Below are 21,324 nucleotides of genomic sequence, written 5' to 3' on the forward strand. Positions count from 1 at the left end.
AAACTCATTTAGCTTAACTTCATCACCCCTCCAAATAATAAGGATATCATCTATATAACGCTTGTAGGACACCAGGTTTGCTCCAAAGTTGGTATTGCTGAGAAAGAAATATTCCCAAAAACCCATAAACAAATTTGCATAACTTGGTGCAAACCTGGTGCCCATTGCTGTTCCTCTTTCTTAATTAAAAAACTGAGATTCATAACTAAAGAAATTATGTGTTAGAATGAATTTGATAGAGTCTATAAGGAACCCTTACTGTTCCTCTTTCAAGGTCTCATCTTTATCTAAAAAATACTTAACAGCTAATATACCGTCATGGTGATTTATACAGGTATATAACGACGTCACATCACACGTGGCAAGGAGGTAATCCTCCTGCCAGGTGATGGTGTCTACTAATTTCAAAACATCTGTGGAATCTTTTAAGTATGACGGTAATGCCTTGACATATTTCTGTAAAAAAATATCCAGATATTCCGATAAATTTGCTGTCAGGGATCCGATTCCTGAGATAATCGGCCTACCTGGTGGATTAATTAGTGTTTTGTGAATTTTTGGTAAGCAATATAGTAGGGGAATATTCGGAAATTTGGGCACTCTCTCTTTATCATTAAGTATTCCTTTGTCATAGGCAGAATCTATTAGTTTTATTAATTCCTCATTATATCTTTTCGTTGGATCTCTCAGTAATTTTTTATAAGTGTCATTATCTTTTACAATATTCTCACACATTATTTGATAGTCTGCTCGATCTAAAATGACTATTCCCCCGCCCTTGTCTGCGGGCTTTATAATTATATCATCCATCTCCAGTTCACTAATAATCATTAGTTGTTTCCTACTTTGATTACTATATGTTTATGAATCTCATTTTTTTAATTAAGAAAGAGGAACAGCAATGGGCACCAGGTTTGCTCCAAGTTATGCAAATTTGTTTATGGGTTTTTGGGAATATTTCTTTCTCAGCAATACCAACTTTGGAGCAAACCTGGTGTCCTACAAGCGTTATATAGATGATATCCTTATTATTTGGAGGGGTGATGAAGTTAAGCTAAATGAGTTTATTGAAAGTATGAATAATAATGAGATGACTCTTCGCTTCACTTGTGAAAAAAGCAAAAAAAGTGTTAATTTCCTAGATTTAGAACTATTCCCTGTGAATAACCAAATACATTCAAAAACACATTTCAAAAATGTGGATGCAAACAGCTATATCCACCACACGAGCTGTCACCATCCAAGATGGATTGATAATATCCCTAAAGGGCAGTTCTTGCGTATAAAGAAAAACTGCACAAGCGTAACTGATTTTGATAGTCAGTCTGAAAAACTAAAACAGAAATTTGTAGATAGGGGCTATAATGACAAAAAGATAGAGGAAATAAGACAAGAAATAAGACAAGTAAATAGATGTGATCTGGTAAATAAAAATAAAAATGGGAATAAAAATAGAAAAACCTCTAAAAAAATCCAACAAGCTACAGAAGATAATTTATTTATTCCATTTATTAGAAATTATAGCAATAATACATTTCTGATAGAAAAAATACTAAATAAACACTAGGGAATTCTAAAGAATGACGAGCTAATAGGCCCCCTACTCCCTAAAAAAACACCAATCATTTATAAAAAGGCTTGAAACTTAAAGTCGATTTTAGCACCAACAGAAAACAAAAATAGACATAAGATTTTGAATAAGGAAAAACAAATAGACTTAGAAGGAAAAACCTTAAAAGGTTTTTTTCCATGCCTAACTTGTAAGGCGTGTAAACACTCTAAAAAGGAGAAAAAAATTAAATCAACTATTACAGGAAAATCCTATAAAATCAGAGACACTATAAGGTGCTCAGATAAATCGGTTATCTATCTAATACAATGTAAATGTGGCAAGCAATATGTAGGGGAATCGGAAAGACCCCTATGCAACCGGATTCGTGAACATATCTGGTCGATTGAAAAACACGATCTAGAAAGGAATAAAGATCTCCCTATACCAAAACACTTCATCACCTGCAATGGGGGAGATCTGAGGTGTTTCTCATATATGGGTATAGATAAGTTGAAAAAGAATTGGAGAGGGGGAAATACACAGTCAGAATTACTAAAAAAGGAGACCAAATGGATTTTTGATTTAAAATCGCTTAAACCAAATGGCTTAAACTTAGATTTCGATATAGGGTGTTTTCTCAGAGAATAATTCCCGTCTTTCCCTTTAATTTTTATAACTTTTATAATTAATACTTAAACTTATATCTGATTTGACTACTGTATGGTTAGCTAGCGGATATACTTAAGAAGTAATAAGAATTAATACTGGGATAATATAATTGGCGCAGAGAGTTGTTTGAGTCTTACTGATATAATCCCTACTTTAAAATTCTCTTCCTGTAGGGTGTGCTTAGGTTAGATGATATAGGGGGGTGCAAGTGAAAAATGGAAAATAAATTCCCCCTTTTTGTATGTTTGTGTTTTTTGTATTTAGTTCTGAAATCATTACAGGGAGTGCAGAATTATTAGGCAAATGAGTATTTTGACCACATCATCCTCTTTATGCATGTTGTCTTACTCCAAGCTGTATAGGCTCGAAAGCCTACTACCAATTAAGCATATTAGGTGATGTGCATCTCTGTAATGAGAAGGGGTGTGGTCTAATGACATCAACACCCTATATCAGGTGTGCATAATTATTAGGCAACTTCCTTTCCTTTGGCAAAATGGGTCAAAAGAAGGACTTGACAGGCTCAGAAAAGTCAAAAATAGTGAGATATCTTGCAGAGGGATGCAGCACTCTTAAAATTGCAAAGCTTCTGAAGCGTGATCATCGAACAATCAAGCGTTTCATTCAAAATAGTCAACAGGGTCGCAAGAAGCATGTGGAAAAACCAAGGCGCAAAATAACTGCCCATGAACTGAGAAAAGTCAAGCGTGCAGCTGCCAAGATGCCACTTGCCACCAGTTTGGCCATATTTCAGAGCTGCAACATCACTGGAGTGCCCAAAAGCACAAGGTGTGCAATACTCAGAGACATGGCCAAGGTAAGAAAGGCTGAAAGACAACCACCACTGAACAAGACACACAAGCTGAAACGTCAAGACTGGGCCAAGAAATATCTCAAGAGTGATTTTTCTAAGGTTTTATGGACTGATGAAATGAGAGTGAGTCTTGATGGGCCAGATGGATGGGCCCGTGGCTGGATTGGTAAAGGGCAGAGAGCTCCAGTCCGACTCAGATGCCAGCAAGGTGGAGGTGGAGTACTGGTTTGGGCTGGTATCATCAAAGATGAGCTTGTGGGGCCTTTTCGGGTTGAGGATGGAGTCAAGCTCAACTCCCAGTCCTACTGCCAGTTTCTGGAAGACACCTTCTTCAAGCAGTGGTACAGGAAGAAGTCTGCATCCTTCAAGAAAAACATGATTTTCATGCAGGACAATGCTCCATCACACGCGTCCAAGTACTCCACAGCGTGGCTGGCAAGAAAGGGTATAAAAGAAGAAAATCTAATGACATGGCCTCCTTGTTCACCTGATCTGAACCCCATTGAGAACCTGTGGTCCATCATCAAATGTGAGATTTACAAGGAGGGAAAACAGTACACCTCTCTGAACAGTGTCTGGGAGGCTGTGGTTGCTGTTGCACGCAATGTTGATGGTGAACAGATCAAAACACTGACAGAATCCATGGATGGCAGGCTTTTGAGTGTCCTTGCAAAGAAAGGTGGCTATATTGGTCATTGATTTGTTTTTGCTTTGTTTTTGAATGTCAGAAATGTATATTTGTGAATGTTGAGATGTTATATTGGTTTCACTGGTAAAAATAAATAATTGAAATGGGTATATATTTGTTTTTTGTTAAGTTGCATAATAATTATGCACAGTAATAGTCACCTGCACACACAGATATCCCCCTAAAATAGCTATAACTAAAAACAAACTAAAAACTACTTCCAAAACTATTCAGCTTTGATATTAATGAGTTTTTTGGGTTCATTGAGAACATGGTTGTTGTTCAATAATAAAATTAATCCTCAAAAATACAACTTGCCTAATAATTCTGCACTCCCTGTATAAGTAAAAATGATCGTTATTTTATTGAAATTTTAGACATATCAAAATTAATCACATTCGTGAATTGTATAAATGTTTTTATTAATTTTTATTAATGTATATAATGTCATAAAAATGGTTGAAACATTATTAGTTAAAATACAACATCAAAATAATAGAGTTTACTTCTTTATTATTTTTGGATTCTAATTTTACTTTCACAAGTTGAAACCCAAAAGGCAAATTGTGCATCTTTAAATGTATTATGCATAAGAGCTGAAAGTAACAATAGTTAAAATTGGTAAAAATGTATCAATTTTGTTTTTGTATTTGTATCACAACTTCCTTTGTTTTGAATTAGTGCTTAACCAATCATATGCATGAGTGACGGTTTAAAAGACCTGATCTCCCATCTAACACACAGGTGACTGGAACTAATTGCCAGCGTTGAGACCGCACGGAGACCCAGAGCACTGTTTGGTCTGTCTGGCGCGAGTGCTGCTACGGATCTTAAAAGACAAGAGATTCCTTTTCGGTGACCCATCCAGCAGTGATCTAATCTAGGACCGCTATAGAGAGACAGCTGGGACTTCAGAGAGCATTTTCGGTGTAAGTAATAAGTGAACACCTTAAATTTGGCTAACTTCCAGCTGACGTGGATCTTCCTTGGTTCCTATTAGGATCTTTGTTCTTTGCCTTGAAATAACCATTTGCGATAGTGGTTGTTTTTCATTGTCATTGTTATCATATTATATATGCATTTTATTTTTATGTAATTTTATTTTATTTATTTTGATATTTAGGGATTTTATTGATACTACATTGTCAAATGCCTGATCAGAGTGTTTTTAGATAAATTTGGTTTTAGAAAGTATTCTTTGCATGATTAAGATTGTAATAAAATTTGTTCATTTTTTACTTGCATTACTACTCTATTTCATCCTTAAGAGCATCCCTTATTGGGTTTGTTACTTATAACTATTTCACCCAGTTTTACACATATATGTAAGGGAATTTTTGTAACAAATTAGAACTACCTCACTAAGGGGATTTATTGTTTATAGTATATACTAATTAGAGCCTTTTGCACTACCAATTTAAGCTACACGTTAGCGCCAGGGGTTATTATAGTAATATTTTTATTACTATTGTATGATTATATTTGTCTTTGTGGAGTTTGAGGATACTCCATTTACCCAGTGGTTTATTGGTAACTATCCCAGCGCAGATTGAGCACACCCTTTTTCAGTACACTTTAATGGATGTCACCAAGAACTTGAGCCAAAACACTGCTAGTCTGTGTCAAGTCATGCCCTTGTTCAGTCACCTAATGAGCAAGATGGATGCCTTTCTGGAAAATTGTAAAGTGCTTCCTGGTAGAGTACTAAGCAGTTAGGTAACAGCAATTATTAGGAGACTGAAGGAGCAGCTGAAAAATTGCATACAGGAGTGTCTTTACAAATGCCTTGAACTGATTCTGGTCACCTTATGTGATCCCAGAATTAAGGGAAAATGGCGCTCCAAAGTAATAGCCTGCCAACTTGAAGGGTGTGTGTGCAGGTTGTGTGTGGTCCAAGAAAAGGGGGGCATACTATGTGAGGGAGAAGTGCAACAGCAGGAGGCACATATTTTTATATTGGTTACATGCAGTAGACTGCTTGGTGGGACCCACTGAAGCCCTTACCAAGTGCCTCAGACATGGTAAAGGCTTATCATTGCAAACCTCATTTTCTCCCTACAGCAGACCCTACTGTGTAGTCTTCCCTGTCTACAGTAGCTCATAAGCTCCTTTCTTGTCCTCAGTGCTCACAACTATCACCACAGCTCATGGAGCAAATTGTATTTCTCAAATGTAACCTTCCAAAGCTAAGTTACACTGCCCTGAGCTTTGACACCAATTGATCTTGAAATGTTTTTTCAATACTGCTGCTTCCCTTCCTAGATTCTTTGCTGCTGCGGTAAAATGCAAAGTAAAAAAATCTATATCACTGCTACTACGGGACTCCACTGTTGCTGCTACAGTTACTGTTGCCACTCCTGCCCTTTCTGCTCTGTGGTGGTCATCAGTCAATGCCAAGTCCTTAGAGAACTGCTAGCTGCTGTGTCCAAGTTTAACAACCCACCTAGGGTTTTTGTGTTACATTGGAACCCAGTTGCAGCGGAACAGCGCTTCCTTATAATCACGACCCTCAGGAGAACCTGGGAGTGGATACAGGATCCTGAAAGTTCAGTAGTGGCAGGGAGGCCTTTAATAGGAAAGGAATGAAAGGGCAAAGGCAGAGACTAAGTCAAATCAATCCGAAGTCAGAGCAGGCAAGTGAAGAAAAAGGACAATCCGAAGTCAGGAACCAGGAAATCTGTATAACGGGAATCAGGGTTAACACAGACAGAAATACAAGGCAAGAACTCCAGATACAGGAAGCAAGGAAAATAACCAATCACTGACTGGGGGGCGTGCTGAGAATATATAGGGAAATGAAGTCACGTGACCGTCACCTGCCCCCAGTAGGTGGAGCAAGCAGGGTCAATAAGAGGAGGTGAGGGACTCAGTGCCATCTTGGTTTTTCTCAGAGTCCCTGGCCTGCTCTTCTTCATCAGACCCAGACCCCTCCTCCCCTCCTATGCTCAAATGCAGAGTCCGTATGGCGGCTGCCATTCTGCTGCGATGGCATGTCCACCGCAAAACTCAGCGTTGAGAAGGAGAGGGAAGACAGTCACAGGCCGGTGATAGGAGGCTCGGGAGGCAGAGATCATTACCGCACCACCTCTAGGAGGCTACCGGAAGCCAGGAGTGGGTAAGTGCCATGACAGAGCCCCCTCCTCAGACGCGACCTCAGGGTGTGAAACAGGGTTGGCTCTCCAGAATGTCTCTGATTAAAGGCTTTGACTTTGTCAGGATCATGGACAATCTGGGCCGGCTTCCAGGATCACTCCTCAGGACCATACCCCTTCCAGTGGATAAGGTATTCCAGGCATCCCCTACAACATCTGGAGTCAAGAATCTCTTGGACTTCAAACTCTTTTGAACCATCAACCATTACTGGAATAGATGGAACAGCAACACATAATGGGAAACTGTAGGGTCTCCAAGGCTTCAGCAGAGATACATGAAATACCAGATGTAACTGGTAGGAGGCAGGGAGATCTAAGCGAACAGCCACTGGTGATGTGACTTTAGTCACAGAAAAAGGCCCTATGTAGCGTAGTCCTAATTTCCGTGTAGGACTGTGTGGATAGCCAGACCCTTATACCCTAGTACATAGGTAGTTGTTGGGGACCTCTTTTTGTCAGCATATCCTTCATAATGTTGTGCAGTCTTTAAAGTATTGATTAGTATCTGTCTTTGTTGTTTAAGTTTATTAAAACACAATGCCACATCAGGTACTGTGTTGGAGCAAGGCAATTCGGCGAAAGCACATGGATGGAAACCATAGTTGGCATAAACAGGTGTGTCCTTGGGGGCGGAGTCAACTGCAGCAGGAAGAAGAAATGTTTGCACTCCGGATGAAAAAGCCAAACAAAGCTCTAAAAAAAGCACTTTTCTCTTGTTAAGTGTGTTCAGTCCACGGGTCATCCATTACTTATGGGATATGTTCTCCTTCCCAACAGGAAGTTGCAAGAGGATCACCCAAGCAGAGCTGCTATATAGCTCCTCCCCTCACATGTCATATCCAGTCATTCTCTTGCAACCCTCAACAAAGAAGGAGGTCGCGAGAGGAGCTGGAGTTTTTACTTAACTAATAACTATTCTTCAATCAAAAGTTTGTTATTTTAAATGGCACCGGAGTGTGCTGTTTTTCTATCTCAGGCAGCATTTGGAAGAAGAAACTGCCTGCGTTTTTTATCTATGATCTTAGCAGGCGTAACTAAGATCCACTGGCTGTTCTCGACATTCTGAGGAGTGGGGTAACTTCAGATTGGGAATAGCATGCAGGGTCCTCCGCAAATGAGGTATGTGCGGTACTTTATTTTCTGGGAATGGAATTGTCTAAGAAAATACTGCTGTTACCGTATGATGTAAGTACAGCCTTAAATGCAGTAGTAGCAACTGGTATCAGGCTGATAAATGTATGCGCAGTCGAGTTATATTCTAGGGACTAGAATTTGACTGAGAAAATACTGTTAACACTGAAATAATACTTAAGCCTTCTCTGCAGTGGTAGCGACTGGTAGCGGGCTTAGTGATAGCTTTGCATGACATTGAAAAATGTTGTTTTTTAATTAAACGTTTACTGGCATGTTATTCGTTTTTTTGTGAGGTACTTTGGTGATAAATCGCTTTGGGCATGATTTTTTCCACATGGCTTACATATTTTTCTGCATGGCAACCGTTATATCAGGGCTCCCACTGTTGTGATTGGAGTGGGAGGGCCCTTGTTTTAGCGCCTTATTGCGCAGTTAAAATTATTGCACAGTCTTTCTGCTTCTTCCTCCTTGATCCAGGACATTTCTAGAGAGCTCAGGGGTCTGCAAATTTCATTTGTGAGGGAGGTAATCAGTCACAGCAGATCTGTGACAGTGTGCTGACTGTGATTAAAAGCGTTAAATCTTAATTGATATCTGTTTTATCCGTTTTGGGTATCGAGGGGTTAATCATCCTTTTGCTAATGGGTGCAATCCTCTGCTAATAGTACACTTCTTGTTAAGAATTGTTTAATTATATCTGTATTTTTGAAGCGCTGCAGCGTTTTTTATATTGCTTGTAAAACTTATTGAAAGTGATTTCCAAGCTTGTTAATTTCATTGCTAAGTCTGTTTTAACATGTCTGATTCAGAGGAAACTGTTTGTTCATCATGTTCAAAAGCCAATGTGGAGCCCAATAGAACGATGTGTACCAATTGTATTGATATTGCTTTGAATAAAAGTCAATCTGTACCGATAAAGAAGCTATCATCAGACAACGAGGGGGAAGTTATGCCGCCTAACTCTCCTCACGTGTCAGTACCTGCGTCTCCCGCTCGGGAGATGCGTAGGATTGAGACACCTAGTACATCTAGGCCATTACAAATCACTTTACATGATATGGCTAATGTTATGAAAGAAGTATTATATAATATGCCCGAATTAAGGGGCAAACGCGATAGCTCTGGGTTAAGGACAGAGCGCGCTGATGACACGAGAGCCATGTCTGATACTGCGTCACAACTTGCAGAACATGAGGACGGTGAGCTTCATTCTGTCGGTGACGGTTCTGATTCGGGGAGACCGGATTCAGAAATTTCAAATTTTAAATTTAAGCTTGAGAACCTCCGTGTGTTACTAGGGGAGGTATTAGCGGCTCTGAATGATTGCGACACAGTGGCAATTCCAGAGAAATTGTGTAGGTTGGATAGATACTATGCGGTACCGGTGTGTACTGACGTTTTTCCTATACCAAAAAGACTTACAGAAATTATCAGTAAGGAGTGGGATAGACCCGGTGTGCCTTTTTCCCCTCCCCCGATATTTAGAAAAATGTTCCCTATAGACGCCACCACACGAGACTTATGGCAGACGGTCCCTAAGGTGGAGGGAGCAGTTTCTACGTTAGCCAAGCATACCACTATCCCGGTGGAGGATAGCTGTGCTTTCTCAGATCCAATGGATAAAAAATTAGAGGGTTATCTTAAGAAAATGTTTGTTCAACAGGGTTTTATATTGCAGCCTCTTGCATGCATTGCGCCTGTCACGGCTGCAGCGGCATTCTGGTTTGAGTCTCTGGAAGAGGCGATTCGCACAGAGCCGTTGGATGAGGCCTTGAGCAAAGTTAGAACCCTTAAGCAGGCTAATGCGTTTGTTTCAGATGCCGTAGTACATCTAACCAAACTTACGGCTAAAAATTCCGGATTTGCCATACAGGCGCGCAGAGCGCTCTGGCTTAAGTCCTGGTCAGCAGATGTAACTTCCAAGTCTAAACTACTTAATATTCCTTTCAAAGGGCAGACCTTATTCGGGCCCGGCTTGAAGGAAATCATTGCTGACATTACGGGAGGTAAGGGCCAAACCAAAGGCTAAACAGTCTAATTTTCGTGCCTTTCGTAACTTCAAGGCAGGAGCAGCATCGACTTCCTCCGCTCCAAAACAGGAAGGAACTACTGCTCGTTACAGACAAGGTTGGAAAGGCAACCAGTCATGGAACAAGGGCAAGCAGGCCAGAAAGCCTACTCCCGCCCCTAAGACAGCATGAAGTCAGGGCCCCCTATCCAGAGACGGATTTAGTGGGGGGCAGACTTTCTCTCTTTGCCCAGGCTTGGGCAAGAGATGTGCAGGATCCCTGGACGTTAAAGATTATATCTCAGGGATACCTTCTGGATTTCAAATCCTCTCCTCCACAAGGGAGGTTCCATCTTTCGAGGTTATCGACAAACCTAGTAAAGAGAGAGGCATTTCTACAATGTGTACAAGACCTCTTAATCATGGGGGTGATCCACTCAGTTCCGCGATCGGAACAGGGACAAGGATTTTACTCAAATCTATTTGTGGTTCCCAAAAAAGAGGGAACCTTCAGACCAATCTTGGACTTAAAGATCTTAAACAAATTCCTAAGGGTACCATCGTTCAAGATGGAAACCATTCGAACCATCCTACCCATGATCCAAGAGGGTCAATATATGACCACGGTGGACTTAAAGGATGCTTACCTTCATATACCGATTCACAAAGATCATTATCGGTACCTAAGGTTTGCCTTTCTAGACAGGCATTACCAGTTTGTGGCTCTTCCCTTCGGGTTAGCCACGGCCCCGAGAATTTTTACGAAGGTTCTGGGCTCACTTCTGGCGGTACTAAGACCACGAGGCATAGCGGTGGCTCCGTACCTAGACGACATTCAAGCGTCAAATTTTCAGAATGCAAAGTCTCATACAGAGATAGTTCTAGCATTTCTGAGGTCGCATGGGTGGAAAGTGAACGTGGAAAAGAGTTCTCTGTTACCACTCACACAGGTTCCTTTTCTAGGGACTCTTATAGATTCTGTAGAGATGAAGATTTACCTGACGGAGTCCAGGTTATCAAAGATTCTCAATGCTTGCCGTGTCCTTCATTCCATTCCAAGCCCATCGGTAGCTCAGTGCATGGAGGTAATCGGTTTAATGGTAGCGGCAATGGACATAGTGCCATTTGCGCGCCTGCATCTCAGACCGCTGCAACTATGCATGCTCAGTCAATGGAACGGGGATTACTCAGATCTGTCCCCTTTGCTAAATCTGGACCAGGAGACCAGGGATTCGCTTCTCTGGTGGTTGTCACCGGTTCATCTGTCCAAAGGAATGACCTTTCGCAGGCCAGATTGGACGATTGTAACAACGGATGCCAGCCTTCTAGGCTGGGGAGCAGTCTGGAATTCCCTGAAGGCTCAGGGATCGTGGACTCAGGAGGAGAAACTCCTCCCAATAAACATTCTAGAATTAAGAGCAATATTCAATGCTCTTCTGGCTTGGCCTCAGTTAGCAAAGCTGAGGTTCATCAGATTTCAGTCGGACAATATCACGACTGTGGCTTACATCAATCATCAAGGGGGAACCAGGAGTTCCCTAGCGATGTTGGAAGTCTCGAAGATAATTCGCTGGGCAGAGTCTCACTCTTGCCACCTGTCAGCGATTCACATCCCAGGAGTAGAGAACTGGGAGGCGGATTTCCTAAGTCGCCAGACTTTTCATCCGGGAGAGTGGGAACTTCACCCGGAGGTATTTGCTCAACTGATTTGTCGTTGGGGCAAACCGGATCTGGATCTCATGGCATCTCGCCAGAACGCGAAGCTTCCTTGTTACGGATCCAGGTCCAGGGACCCGGGAGCGGTGCTGGTAGATGCATTAGCAGCCCCTTGGGTTTTCAACATAGCTTATGTGTTTCCACCATTTCCGTTGCTACCTCGGCTGATTGCCAGGATCAAACAGGAGAGGGCATCGGTAATTCTGATAGCGCCTGCGTGGCCACGCAGGACCTGGTATGCAGACCTAGTGGACATGTCGTCCTGTCCACCATGGTCTCTTCCTCTGAGGCAGGACCTTCTAATTCAGGGTCCTTTCAACCATCCAAACCTAATTTCTCTGAGGCTAACTGCCTGGAAATTGAACGCTTGATTCTATCAAAGCGTGGGTTTTCGGATTCGGTTATTGATACATTAATACAGGCTCGGAAACCTGTGACAAGAAAAATTTACCATAAGATATGGCGTAAATATTTATATTGGTGCGAATCCAAGAGTTACTCATGGAGTAAGGTTAGGATTCCTAGGATATTAGCTTTTCTACAAGAGGGTTTAGAAAAGGGTTTATCCGCTAGTTCGCTAAAGGGACAGATTTCAGCTCTGTCTATTCTTTTACACAAACGTCTGGCAGAGAATCCAGACGTCCAGGCCTTTTGTCAGGCTTTGGCTAGAATTAAACCTGTGTTTAAAGCTGTTGCTCCTCCGTGGAGCTTAAACTTGGTTCTTAAAGTTCTTCAGGGTGTTCCGTTTGAACCCCTTCATTCCATTGATATTAAGCTTTTATCTTGGAAAGTTTTGTTTTTGATGGCTATTTCCTCGGCTCGAAGAGTCTCTGAGTTATCTGCCTTACATTGTGATTCTCCTTATCTGATCTTTCATTCAGACAAGGTAGTTCTGCGTACTAAACCTGGGTTTTTACCTAAGGTTGTTTCTAACAGGAATATCAATCAAGAGATTGTTGTTCCATCGTTATGTCCTAATCCTTCTTCAAAGAAGGAACGTCTTTTGCATAATCTAGACGTGGTCCGTGCTCTGAAGTTCTACTTACAGGCAACTAAAGATTTTCGACAAACTTCTTCTCTGTTTGTCGTTTACTCTGGACAGAGGAGGGGTCAAAAGGCTTCGGCTACCTCTCTCTCTTTTTGGCTTCGTAGCATAATATGTTTAGCCTATGAGACTGCTGGACAGCAGCCTCCTGAAAGAATTACAGCTCATTCCACTAGAGCTGTGGCTTCCACCTGGGCCTTTAAGAATGAGGCCTCTGTTGAACAGATTTGCAAGGCTGCAACTTGGTCTTCACTTCATACTTTTTCCAAATTTTACAAATTTGACACTTTCGCTTCTTCGGAGGCTGGTTTTGGGAGAAAGGTTCTACAGGCAGTGGTTCCTTCTGTTTAATGTTCCTGCCTTGTCCCTCCCATCATCCGTGTACTTAGCTTTGGTATTGGTATCCCATAAGTAATGGATGACCCGTGGACTGAACACACTTAACAAGAGAAAACATAATTTATGCTTACCTGATAAATTTATTTCTCTTGTAGTGTGTTCAGTCCACGGCCCGCCCTGTCTTTTTTTGAGGCAGGTTCTAAATTTTAAAATTATAACTCCAGTCACCACTGCACCTTATAGTTTCTCCTTTCTCGTCTTGTTTCGGTCGAATGACTGGATATGACATGTGAGGGGAGGAGCTATATAGCAGCTCTGCTTGGGTGATCCTCTTGCAACTTCCTGTTGGGAAGGAGAATATATCCCATAAGTAATGGATGACCCGTGGACTGAACACACTACAAGAGAAATAAATTTATCAGGTAAGCATAAATTATGTTTTTAGTGCTGGAAAACAACTCAGCTGATTACCTACAGCTCCTTCAGGTGCAGAGAGAGAGAAGATCAAGCCTAAGGTACTGTCGGATGTAACACGCTCCACCCGGAGCCACTCAGAACCACTTCACAGGGCCACAATCCACATTCGATTTCCAGACCAGCCAGAATGACCCTGACTGAGGAGAGCTGACAGGAAACTTACCAAAGCAACAGAATAGCCCTCCCGACCCGGGAGATAGGGCTAGACACACCTCTAAGACTGGGCTGCACAGGCGTGTAGGCCGCAATCCACCCGCTCCTAACACACCGGCAACCTCCACAAATAGGCCGCTATAAAGGCCAGGCCCCATCTACAAGCCCTCTACGGGCAGCAACAACAGGGTGATAAGGGGGCGACTTGCACTGCCCCACAAAAATTGAGCTCCCACACGCGGATCTATATACCACAAGGCCTACACTTCTAAAAACAAGTGGAATACACATCTGGGCCTTGTAACACCTATTAATCTGATCCCTATTGCTACAGAACCAATCAGACACTACTTCTAGGCCCTAAACAGCAGAAGGCCTGCACCTAGAACTATATTAGGGCCCAACTGAATTTGCCTAAATACTACTGCACCACGTGTACAGAGAGCCAGCATAGCCTTATAATTGTTCCCAAGCCACGTACTGGTTTTCTTTGCTTGCTACTTCTTTTGGCTCCAGATACTTCCCTGCTGTAAATATCTAGGACGCAACTGCAAGACACAGGATAACAGCTCTGGGCCTATACTAGACTTTGGGAGGCCTAGAAGCCACAGCCTTACCCCCAGGGAGTACTAATTTGAAGGCTCCCCCAAGAATCCTAGTTGAACCGAGTGGAGGGTAGATCTGTGGTACTTGCCCCCTTCCACACCCTTTCCTATATACTGCGTCCTTGTGAGCTGAGCCCAACTACCCTGTCTGTATGTCGTCCTAAATGGATATGTCCATGGAGGGGGGTATAGTTTCCTTGGATCCTACTCTCTGGAGACACACTCTTAGCTAGCCTACCAGACCCTCATGAGAAAATAAATAGCCATATTTGTCTCCCTGGCTGTCATATCCAGATATATAGGAGGTGCCATATAAAGATCATAACAGTCTACTAAATCTGGTATTGCCATATACTCCCTATATCAGAGGGTTAAAGATATAACCATCTTGCGCAGACCATACAATGTCGCATTATCACAAAAGGAAACCAAAGCTGCCTGGTTCCCAGAAAAAGACAGTCATTGATCACTTTCACTTCACCCCCTCTGCCCAACAAGATGCTTCAGAGGATGAGATGTCTGACTCAAATTCCACAACAGACAAAGCCCTAAGAACCTCACTAACTTGCACGTCTGCTAGTTAAGAATCCCATCCAGCACTAGTGGATACTATCAAAACTTTGCTGGCAGGCCACCATGAGTCTCTCACAAAAAGATATGACAAATCCTGTGCGGAATTAAAAAGGGATTTAAAAAGGGACATTGCCTCTGTAGGTGACAGAACAGATACTCTGGAAAGAACACAGAGGATCTCATTGTCGACCATACTAACCTACTGGCCTATTCAGAAACCTTTGCAACCCAGATATCAGATCTGGAACTGAAACTGGCAGATCTAGAGGACCGATCATGGAGGAACAATGTCAGGATCAGGGGAATACCAAAAACGGTCTTACCTCAAGACATAGAGCCCTTTCTGAAGGAATTGTTTAAGGAGATTGTTGAGGAAGCTTCAGATAACGATGTCCTGATGGATAGAGCGCACAGAGTTGCAAGACTTAGGTCTATATCAACGGATAAGCCTAGGGATGTTGTGGCAAGATAACATTATTTTGCCTTTAAGAATAAGCTTATCAGCACATCCCTACGTGGAAAAGCTCTATCTGAGAAATTTGAAAACATCCAGATTTTCCCAGAAAAGATTACTAAATGATACATAAGACCCATAAGGTAACACCCCCTTCACCCCCCCTGAACTAAAATGTTATCAGTATGTTAATGTCCGACTCATGGATACCTCCAGGTAGCAATAATTAACTGTTCTGATTCAATACATGATATATTAATTATGCTTCACCTGGTTGAAATGTGATACTTCCTCCTATCTCAGACCCTTAATATTAACTCACATTTCCCTCAGCCAAGGAGTTAAGTACTTACAGCTAGCATTTTAAGTCTGGCTTGTCTTTACTACTACCCCTATTTAAGGACACTCCCCATGAATATCATTGCTTGGTAATGCTGAACTTGTATTGGCAGAAGTTTGTCAAGCTTCAGAAATACTACTCCGGATTTGTGTTTTCTTTTTGGCTTTTACTGAAGTTCCTGTCAGCCTTCTCTATCCTTAAAGTGGATTCTATTTTGAAACTCTGTTGCGGTATCCAGTGCGTCTCCCTGACGAGTGATACAATCGCTCTGTTTTTCAGCCTGGTCCGTATCCCTTCTTGCTCCTGCAGGCAGCTCTGAACAACATCCTCCGGATTCGACTATACACAAGACTGTGAGTAATACTATTTTCACCTCTTAGCTATTGTTATCGTGCAGGTTATCTCTAAAAAGGATCTCTGGTTTGTTGAACTCTCTCTCAATAATTATATTATCATTCTTCTGTTACAGCATCTATACGAACTACCTCACTGCTGTCGGCTTACTAACCAGCCTGCTTTTGCATCTCTCACCAGCACACATAACTTGTTACTGCCTTATCACCTGGCACTCTCATATTGTTGCTTGCTCTCATTCATGTACAAGGTGCAAAGCTAGTCCTCATATCTTAGTTATAAGATTTACGGATAATATCAACTTTACTTGATATACATTTTATGTGTACTGCAGTTTAACAACCTAACCTATGGTTAATTTCTCCTAGCTGTGAATTCATAGTGTTACCCTCAATCTAGGATTAAAATAGAACCTTAGTGTAATAGCTTTTGGGTTCGATATATATTGTGAGATTGAGTTGTAAAAAACAACAGTCACTGACTGCTCCTTAGACAACCATTACACCCCCCGTAGATTAAGTATATGTATACTTACTTTTGTGCCACACTGAGACCCCGAAACAAGGGGTTACAGCGTGACTTTGGGCAGTGCTTTTATGCGCTCGCCATGATTATACCATTTCTAGAATTTGTACTCTTAATGCTTACATTTGTAGTTACAGTGTACCGATATGTAACCTTTATCCTTTCTTCACCCCTTTCCTTCCCCCCTCCCTTTTTTTTTCTTTACTCAGACATTTCCAGAAAGCCAAAATTGGAGTAGCCTACCTTTAAGAAACCCACTGGACTGACTCCCCCCAAATTAACTTTAAATCTAGCCCCTATACGAACTGTGTGAGTGCCTCATACCCCCCAAAAAAGAGGGGTTGTGATTCTACTTAGGCGAGACATGGCCTACACTCTGATCGTTATCGATAATGACCCAGAAGGTAGATATTTGATTATAGTATGTGAACTAAGCAATGTAGTATGTACCCTAGTGAATGTATGTGCCCCGAATGAGAAACAATGGCCATTCTTCCGGAACCTATTGCAGAGATTTCACAGATCAGAAGAGGCCCAATACTTATAAGAGGGGATTTTAATATCACCTGGGACCCTTTAGTAGACAGAAAACACCCTAGAAAATTAAAGCCAGACCCAAAGATAGTAGCGGAATCCAAGAGGTTCCAAAACATAATAACACAACATAATTTATTTGACTCCTGGAGATGTCTCCATCCTAATGACCAAGATTATACGTTCTACTCTACAGCCCACAATTCCTACTCCCAAATAGATAATTGTTTTTGCGATTCCTGGTCACTAGACAAAATAACCCGAGTGTACATCTCAGTATGCCCATGGTCAGACCATAATATGGTAACAATCAGTCTATCCCTTTCTCCCCAGGGTGGAGGTTCTGGATTTTAGCGACTAGCAGACTATTTAATAAAAAGCCCATGGACAATATAGACTGCCACAGACCTCAAGGAATACTTCACACTTAATTATACTGGACAGGTAGCCAACAACATATTATGGGCCTCAATGAAAGTTTACATGAGAGGGACTCTATTAAAAAGGGCAGCCCAATTAATAGGGGACAGATGGGCGACCTTGACACAACTATTTGGGGAATTGAGGACTCTGGAGAGGAAAAACAAAGACAACCCAGAGAGTACTATAGCTACCCGTATAGGTGAACTGAGAACGGAAATAACCGAAAAAGAGACACAGAGAATTCAAGACAATGTAGTAAGACTAAAACAGTTATATTATTACCAAGGGAATCGGGCTGATAGGCTACAAGCCAACAAATTAAGAGTCAAACTCAAATCATCCTGGATCCAGAAACTAAAAGTAGCGGATAAGGTAGTAGTATACTCCCCGAAAGAGATAGGAGATGCATTTATGACCTACTATAATTCCTTATACAATATTGGAGCTCAGGAAGATACAGAGATGGTAGACCGGCCGGTAATTTTTAGATTTCTCGAATCCATAAAACTCCCCAAACTAGATAGGGATAAAATTACTCACTTATCTGAACCCATTACTACCCAAGAAATGAAAACAGCGATTAAACAACTAAAACTCCACAAGGCCCCAGGCCCGGATGGTTATACCCCCCTATTTTATAAAACCTATCCCAACATCTTAGCCCCTTATCTACAGAGACTTTTCACTAAAGCCTTTGACACAGGCTCTTTATCACCAGAGTACCTAGAAGCCACTATTCTTACAATACCAAAGGAAGGGAAAGATCCCCAGCTATGCCCAAGTTATCGCCCCATATCGCTCATAAATATAGATATCAAGTTGTTTGCCAAAATCCTAGCCTTTAGACTGAATAAATTATTGCCGGATATCATCCACAGAGACCAAGTAGGGTTTATTATAACAGCTAGTACAAGACGACTCCTGAACATATTCACAGAGGCGTATAAACTAGGACTCCCCCTCGTGACCCTGTCATTTGATGCTGAGAAATCATTCGACAAGGTACGGTGGGAATATATGAACGCTGTCATGGGAGAAATGGGTATACCTAAAGCATTCCAAACAGGGATTGGAGCATTATACTCTAACCCAATGGCCAGAGTAAGAGGACTAGGCTTCTGCACAGAATCATTCCCGCTTAGTAATGGAACACGTCAGGGTTGCCCCTTATCCCCCCTTTTGTTCACCATGGCTATTGAACCCCTGGCAATGGTGATCAGACAGAACCCAGACATTAAGGGTCTTTATATCTATGGTACATTACAAAAAATGAGTCTCTTTGCTGATTGCTTGACGGTCTTCCTCACAGACCCAAACACCTCCCTACCCCCTCTCTTGGACCTATTAGATTTTTTTGGTACAAGCTTGACGTAGAAAAGACAGAGTCTTATCCCCTGAATCTCTCTGAAGCTTAAATTAAATCCCTTCGGAATCAATACTCATTTAAATGGAACAGAGAAGGAATCAAACATTTGGGAGTTCAACTCTTGCATGATCCAAAAAAAGTAATTGAGTTGAATCATAATCACATATTACAAACCCTAAAACATGATCTTACACTCCCCAGATATAAAGAGATACCATAGATCGGGAGAATCTCTGCTTTCAAAATGATGTTGCTCCCGAAGCTCATGTATCTATTTAGATGCTTACCCTTAAGAATACCGAAATCACTAATTGATAAATACCAATCCCTCTTAAACACCTATGTCTGGGCTAATACTCGCCCTCATATCTCCCGTACTATTCTTCAGTCACCAATTGATAGAGGAGGCCTAGAGCTACCCAATTTGAAGTACTATTATGAAGCGGCCATGTTAACACACATATCCAACTGGCGAGGTTCTTGTGAACGGCCCAGATGGTATGAGATAGAACAGGCATCATTACCATATGATATCTACCTTTTGGACCTAATTTGGGTCCCACCTCCTCTTACCAATGTAGTGATAAAAGAATGTTTCAATTTATGGCATAAACTTAGATACTTGCCACAGGTTGCTCCTCATCCCTCTCCAATCCAGGGAATCAGAGGCCTGGTTTTAGGACTGCCAGAGTCAAACCCCACCCTCTGGGAGAATACTAATACCAGAGTTATAGGAGACTTACATAATGGATCCAGCTGGCTTACGCATTCTGAAATGAAATAAAAATGTACTATTCCTCCTAAGCTAGACTTTGAGACTATGCGTTTCCGATCCCTGTTACCTAGCTGGGGATTTGCTACAACAGCGCCTAGGGACTGAACTATATGGGAAAGTAGATGGAAGGCAGGATTACAGAGACAGAGATCACTGACAGTACACTATAAATGCCTCTTAGACTGTTCGACACTACATAGAACCCATAACGTTAGCGTGGGAAAGAGACTTCGAATGTGATATAGATCCTAAACAATGGTCAATAGCAATCAGAGTAACTAAGTCTGATATACACTGCATCACATTGTTCGAACTGTACTACAAACTACTGACTAGATGGCATTGGGTCCCTAGTAGACTCCATAGGGTTTCTAACACTAACTCATTCCTGTGCTGGGGAGGTTGTGGGAAAAAGGGAAAAAATAATCATACATGGTGGGATTGTCCACGTATACAACACCTTTGGGGAGAGATACTCGGTTTATGCACACGGATCGATACGTAGCCTAGAAATGTGTTTACTACATCTAGAACTTCCCAAAATCACAAAGGCGAAGAAGCACTTATACATATATATCATGATGGCGGACAAATTATCATTAGCAAGGCACTGGAAACAACAGGTAGCCCCCACGATACATAAAGTATCTGAAATAGTTGAATATATTAGGAAAATGGAGGAAGCAGTATCCTTAAATAGAGGAACATTGAACCTTTATTCAGATATTTGGGAAGCTTGGAATTCCTTCTCCACACACCCACAAATCTCACACTAGGATCCCTCACCCAGACGGCACCTCCTCTGAGAGCTATTTTATTTTTTATTTTTTTATTTCCTTCTTTCCCTTCCCTCCCCCCTTCCAAAATATATATACTAATGTTGTCGATGGAAATGTTTATGTTGCTGCAAAATGTTTTTTTTTTCTTATTGTTGTTACTGATAAAACTTTAATAATTATAATGTGTAGTTTCAGCTTACAGAGAATCTCAGGTAATAACAACTTTATCCCACAACTTTTCTTATGTTCATGAACAATCCATACTCAGTTACCGAAATGTACTAGTTCTGAACTCCATGTACAGCTATATAAGGAAAATTAGGCATTTACCTAAACGGACATTTCCAGGTAGACAACTGCATCCTGTGAAAACCTGTTTACTCTGTAAAGTGGAAAATGTAACCTAACTTGTTTAGCTCTACAGTTTGAATTTGTTGATTGTAATATGTAATATATTGCCTCAAATAAAAAATATTTTGAAAAAAAAAAAAGTGTGACCTTAATAGAGTGATGCATGTGATTATTATAAGAGAATTCTTCTGTAGGAAGTAAAGACATACAATCATCTTGTAGGTACGTGGTGAAGCAACGGAGGTATTGTTCCAAAGTCTGGTTGGTACGTTCAGTTTGCCCGTTGGTCTGGGGGTGATAAGCTGATGATAAGCAACGTTGGATCTTGAGATTACTGCAAAAGTGGGACCAGAAACGGGAGGTGAACTGAGAACCTCGGTCAGTGATGATTGACTGAGGCAATCCATGCAGGCGGTAGATATTTTGCAGAAACAAGGAGGCAGTCTTAGCCGCAGAAGGAAGTCCTATGGAGGGAATGAAATGTGCCATCTTTGTGAA

This window comes from Bombina bombina, chromosome 12 (assembly GCF_027579735.1).
Source record: "Bombina bombina isolate aBomBom1 chromosome 12, aBomBom1.pri, whole genome shotgun sequence".
NCBI lineage: Eukaryota > Metazoa > Chordata > Amphibia > Anura > Bombinatoridae > Bombina > Bombina bombina.